Raw genomic sequence first — 6983 nt, 5'->3', positions numbered from 1 at the left:
TGTAACTCCAAGTCAATCACACTTCTGTGAAATCAAACTGATTGACAATAAATTTCACATGCTAGACAACAGGTGGAAATTATAGGCAATTAGCAAGACACCCCCAATAAAGGCGTGGTTCTGCAGGTGGGGACCATAGACCACTTCTCAGTTCCTATGCTTCCTGGCTGATGTTTTGGTCACTTTTGAATGCTGGAGGTGCTTTCACTCTAGTGGTAGCATGAGACAGAGTCTACAACCCACACAAGTGGCTCAGGTAGTGCAGCTCATCCAAGATGGGACATCAATGCGAGCTGTGGCAAGAAGGTTTGCTGTGTCTGTCAGCGTAGTGTCCAGAGCATGGAGGCGCTACCAGGAGACAGGTCAGTACATCAGGAGACGTGGAGGAGGCCATAGGAAGGCAACAACCCAGCAGCAGGACCGCTACCTCCGCCTTTGTGCAAGGAGGAGCAGGAGGAGCACTGCCAGAGCCCTGCAAAATGACCTCCAGCAGGCCACAAATGTGCATGTGTCTGCTCAAACGGTCAGAAACAGACTCCATGAGGGTGGTATGAGGGCCCGACGTCCACAGGTGGGGGTTGTGCTTACAGCCCAACACCGTGCAGAACGTTTGGCATTTGCCAGAGAACACCAAGATTGTCTCTTTGGCAGAGGGTAGTTTGGGGAGAGGACGATGGGAGAAGAAGGTGCAGGGATGTAGCTTGAGGTCAAGGGCAGAATGCTGGGACAGGACAGCCCCCACTCCGACATCTGAAGCATCAGCCTCCACCACCAGCTGACGAGATGGGTCAGGATCAACCAGAATGGGAGCTGTGGTGAAGCGATGTTTGAGGTCCCGGAACGCCCGGTCAGCAGCTGGAGACCACGTGAACGGAACCTTGGGCGAGGTGAGTGCTGACAGGGGGGAAGCCAGGGTGCTGTAACCCCAGATAACCCCGGATAAAGTTCCGATAGAAGTTGGCGAACCCCAGGTAACGTTGCAGCTGCACCTTGGATGTAGGCTGAGGCCAATCCATCACTGCTCTCACCTTCCCAGGATCCATCTGGACACTCCCAGCAGAGATGATGTAACCCAGAAAAAGGATGGTGGTGTGATAGAACTCGCACTTCTCCGCCTTCACAAACAGCTGATTCTCCAGAAGGCGTCGAAGGACCTGCCGGACGTGGCACATGTGTTCTTGAGGGGAGCGGGAGAAGACGAGGATGTCAATGTAGATGAAGACAAACCGGTTCAACATGTCGCAGATGACATCATTCACCAGAGCCTGAAACACAGCAGAGCGTTGGTGAGGCCAAAGGGCATCACCAGATACTCGTAGAGGCCACTGGCTGTGTTGAAGGCGGTCCTCCACTCGTCCCCCTCTCGTATCCGCGCCAGGTGGTAGGCATTCTGTAAATCCAGCTTGGAAAACACAGTGGCCCCCTGGAGCGGCTCGAAGGTAGAGAAGATGAGCGAAGGGTCTTGTCCTTTTTCTTCACAGAGAACCCTGCGCCGGCGGGAGAGGAAGAGGGACGGATAAATCCAGCAGCTAGGGAGCCTAAAGAAGGCCATTGTTATTGCTTCTTTAATCAGAACAATAGTTTTCAGCTGTCCTAACATAATTGCAAAAGATTTTTTTAATGATCAATTAACCTTTTAAAATTATAAACTTGGATTAGCGAACACAACGTGCCATTGGAACACAGGAGTGATGCTTGCTGATTATGGGCCTCTGTAGACCTATGTAGATATTCCATTAAAAATCATCCGTTTCCAGCTACAACAGTCATTTACAACTTTAACCATGTCTACACAGTTAAGGGAGTGTTTTATAAAATAAACGCAACATGAAACTAAATAAGAAATTCGAACAATGCACAGACTCAACACTGGAACAGAAACAATAACGCCTGGGGAAGGAACCAAAGGGAGTGACATGTATAGGGAAGGTAATCAGGGAGGTGATGGAGTCCAGGTGAGTCTGATGACACGCAGGCGTGTAACGATGGTGACAGGTGTGAGCCATAACGAGCAGCCAGGTGACCTCGAAGCCAGAGAGAGAGCAGACAAAAATGTGCTTTTCTTTCAAGAACAAGGACATTTCTAACTGACCCCAAACTTTTGAGCGGTAGTGTATTTCCACCAAGCACAAGTTTGTCACGGCTTTTGAGAATATTTGCTTCTTAAAAAAAGAGATACATTTTACTTTGTCTTCGTCAGGTTCTGTTATGTGTTCAAAATCAAGAAGGAAAAGATAGTTTTTTATTATTGTCAGATTACAAATGGACAACAACAATAATCCATTAACTGGGGTGGCAGGTAGCCTAGTGGTTACAGCGTTGGCCTAGTAACCTAAAGGTTGCATGATCGAATCCTTGAGCTGGCAAGGTAAAAATATGTTGTTCTGCCCCTGAACGAGGCAGTTAACCCACTGTTCCTAGGCTGTCATTGAAAATAAGAATTTGTTCTTAACTGACTTGCCTATTTAAATAAATAAATATCTGTGAGTCATACAATAGCCTTAATTTACTATGACATTTCTATCTGCATTACCCACTAAACTGCTCTCCTGTTTTCTCTTGGACTAGAGTATAATTAACACATAATTTCATAATTTTTGTCCCAATGCCACATTTTAGAAATGACGTACTAACTAGACACTTTACATTAAGCAGAATCAATTAAAAAGTGTGTGGGCAGGATGGTTCTTCAATTACGGTGGCATTTGGGCATGGCATTTTGGTAAAATGTATTATTTTTCTTATTGAAATGTTTTTGGGGACATCTTCCCAATCTTAATCAAATAATATGGTAGCTCAATGACTTTAAATTATTTTTACCATCATAATAACATTGTGTCACCAGTAGGAGTAGGTAACACAAATGAAATGGAGGCCTCAAATGCTCAAATCTGAGGTCATCAAAAATGATTTACTGAAGTGATATGATTAATCATTTTGATCACAATGTTATTTCCCTTCATATAAATTGAGTAACATTAAGTGACACTTTGGATTTAGACACATCACATTATTGGTGGACTTTTCAAATCTATGACATACTAAAAGGGTGTGATTAGCTAATAATTGTATTTAATATAGACCCCTCCCCCGATAACAGTTTGCCACTGTAGAGAATATGTAAGGTCCTTGAATATCTTCGTAATGAGTGATTTTCAAGGCGGAAACACCAATGACATAAACCTGAGGGACACACATTATACGAGTAAAATATTTATTTAATTCAATAGCCTTATGTGTTTTTATTGATCTATACAATATATTCAATACTTTTGCATTCAAAATAATACATATAGAGTACAAGTCAAAAGTTTGAACACACCTGCTCATTCAAAGGTTTTTCTTTATTTGTACTATTTTCTACATTGTAGATTAATAGTGAAGTCATCAAAACTATCAAATAACACATATGGAATCATGTAGTAACCAAAAAAGTGTTAAATAAATCAAAATATATTTTATATTTGAGATTCTTCAAATTAGCCAGCCTTTGCCTTGATGACAGCTTTGCACAATCTTGGCATTCTCTCAACCAACTTTACCTGGAATGCTTTTCCAACAGTCTTGAAGGAGTTCCCACATATGCTGGGCACTGCTTTTCTTTCACTCTGTGGTCCAACTCATCCCAAAACATCTCAATTGGGTTGAGGTCAGGTGATTGTGGAGGCCAGGCCATCTGATGCAGCACTCCATCACTCTCCTCTTGGTGAAATAGCCCTTACACAGCCTGGAGGTATGTTGGGTCATTGTCCTGTTGAAAAACAAATGATAGTCCCACTAAGCGCAAATCAGATGGGATGGCATATCGCTGTAGAATGCTGTGGTAGCAATGCTGGTTAAGTGTGCCTTGAATTCTAAATAAATCACTGACTGTGTCACCAGCATAGCACCCCCACACCACCACACCACTTCCTCCATGCTTCACGGTGGGAACCACACATGCAGAGATCAACCGTTTACCTACTCTGCATCTCACAAAGACACAGTGGTTGGAACTAAAAATCTCTAATTTGGACTCAGACCAAAGGACAGATTTCCACCGCTCTAATGTCCATTTCTCGAGTTTCTTGGTCCAAGCAAGTCTCTTCTTATTATTGGTGTCCTTTAGTTGTGGTTTCTTTGCAGAAATTCAACCATGAAGGCCTGATTCATGCAGTCTCCTCTGAACAGTTGATGTTGAGATGTGTCTATTAATTGGACTCTGTGAAACATTTATTTGTGCTGCAATTTCTGAGGTGCAGTTGACTCTAATGAACTGATCCTCTGCAGCAGAGGTAACTCTGGGTCTTCCTTTCCTGTGGCGGTCCTCATGAGAGCCAGTTTTATCATAGCGCTTGAAGAAACTTTCAAAGATCTTGAAAATCTCTGCATTGACCGACCTTCATGTCTTAAAGTAATGATGGACTACCGTTTCTCTTTGCTTATTTGAGCTGTTTTTGCCTTAATATGGACTTGGTCTTTCACCAAATAGGGCTATCTTCTGTATACCAACCCTACCTTGTCACAACACAACTGATTGGCTCAAACGCATTAACAAGGAAATAATTTGCACAAATTAACTTTTAATTTAAACACACCTGTTAATTGAAATGCATTCCAGGTGACTACCTCATGAAGCTGGTTGAGAGAATGTCAAGAGTGTGCAAAGCTGTCAACAAGGCCAAGGGTGGCTACTTTGAAGAATCTCAAATATAAATATATTTTGATTTGTTTAACACTTTTTTGGTTAATACATGTTTCCAAATGTGTTATTTCATAGTGTTGATGTCTTCATTATCATTCTACAATGTTGAAAATGGTACAAATAAAGAAAAACCCTTGAGTGAGTAGTTGTATCCAAACTTTTGAATGATATCTTTAAATCCCCAAAACATGTCACTACAACTATACACATCATTACTGGGACAGCCAATTTGCTTACCCCAAGTACTTTAAACAATGCATAAACAATACATTTTAACATTGATAAACAGTTCAATATCAACAAAAACATGTATGATATGTAACTATGTATTTTTAAAGTGTTTTAATGGTTGTAAAGGGACGCAAATGCCACCGCTATCCAAAAACGACCCGGCCAATAACTACACTAAAAATATTAAAGCAACAATTTCAAAGATTTTGCTGAGTTTCAGTTCATATAAGGAAATCAGTCAATTTAAATTTAAACAAATTAATTATGACCTAATCTACAGATTTCCCATGACTGGGAATACAGATAGTCACAGATACCTTAGAAAAAGGTAGGGGTGTCAATCAGAAAACTAGTCAGTATCTGGTGTGACCACCATTTGCATCATGCAGCGCAACACATCTCATTCGCATAGAGTTGATCAGTCTGTTGATTGTGGCCTGTGGAATGTTGTCCCACTCCTCTTCAATGGCTGTGCAAAGTTGGTGGATATTGGTGGGAATTGGAACACACTGTCGTACACGTCGATCTAGAGCATCGCAAACATGCTCAATGGGTAACATGTCTGGTGAGTGTGCAGGCCATGGAAGAACTTGGACATTTTCAGATTACAGGAAATGTGTACAGATCCTTGCGATCTTGCATTATCATGATGAAACATGAGGTGATGTCGGCGGATGAATGGCAAGACGAGGGTCCTCAGAATCTTGCCATTGATAAAATGCTAATGTGTTTGTTGTCCTTAGCTATGCCTGACCATACCATAACCCTACTGCCACCATGGGGCACTCTGTTCGCAACGTCTACATCAGCAAACTGCTCGCCAAACACAACGCCACACACGCTGCCTTCCATCTACCCGGTACAGTTGAAACCGTGATTCTTCCCGTGAAGAGCACACTCCTCCAACGTGCCAGTGGCCATCAAAGGTGAGCATTTGCCCACTGAAGTCGGTTACGAAGCCGAACTGCAGTCAGGTCAACACCCTGGTGAGGACGAGGAGCACACAGATGAGCTTCCCTGAGACGATTTCTGACAGTTTTCGTGCAAACCCACAGTTTTATCAGCTGCCCGGGTGGCTGGTCTCTGATGATCCCGCAGGTGAAAAACCCGGATGTGGAGGTCCTGGCCTGGCGTGGTTAAACATGGTCTTCGGTTGTGAGTCCGGTTGGACGTACTGCCAAATTCTCTAAAATGACATTGGAGGCAGCTTATGGTAGGGACATTAACATTCATTCATCTGTGGCATTGTGTGATAAAACTGCACATTTTAGAGTGGCCTTTTATTGTCCCCAGAACCAGTTGAACCTGTGTAATGATCATGGTGTTTAATTAACTTCTTGATATGCCACAACTGTCAGGTCGATGGATTATCTTGCCAAAGATGAAATGCTCACTAACAGGGATGTAAAGAAATTTGTACACAAATTTTGATAGACCTAAACTGTTTGTGCATATGGAACATTTATGGAATATTTTATTTCAGCTCATGAAACGTAGGACAAACACTTTACATGTTGCGTTCATATTTTTATTCAGTATAAATACAAAGTTTATCCCATAACCAGAAACATCTGATCCTTTTCCCGACGATCCACTTATTATATGCCTAAACCAGGAAGACACACAGTATCTTTTTATGGTTTGTAGTAAACCAAGGGTCATTTTCAACCAACTAATGGATCAAAGAAACCCCAAACCTTAAAAAAAAAATGAATCACGACTGCACTGTACTGTGTGTGGTTAGACATTTACAGTACCTATAGAAAGTCTACACCCTCTTGTTTAAATAATTTTGTTGAGTTACAAAGTCAGATTTAAATATATTTAATTGTAATTGTTTGTCATTTTTGACAATTGTTTGTCATGCAATTGTTTGTCAAAGTGAAAAGAAAATTACATTTTTTTTTGACAAATTAATAAAAATTGTACAACTAAAATCTAGTTGTTACATAGGTATTCACCCCCATTGTTTAGGCAAGCCTAAATTAGTTCTGAAGAAATGTTGGCTTAACAAATCACATAAGTTATATGGACTCACTCTGTGTGAAATAACAGGGGTTGACATGAT

Source organism: Oncorhynchus clarkii, chromosome 13 (assembly GCF_045791955.1).
Source record: "Oncorhynchus clarkii lewisi isolate Uvic-CL-2024 chromosome 13, UVic_Ocla_1.0, whole genome shotgun sequence".
Classification (NCBI taxonomy): Eukaryota; Metazoa; Chordata; class Actinopteri; order Salmoniformes; family Salmonidae; genus Oncorhynchus; species Oncorhynchus clarkii.
Note: the sequence above shows the minus strand (reverse complement) of the source record.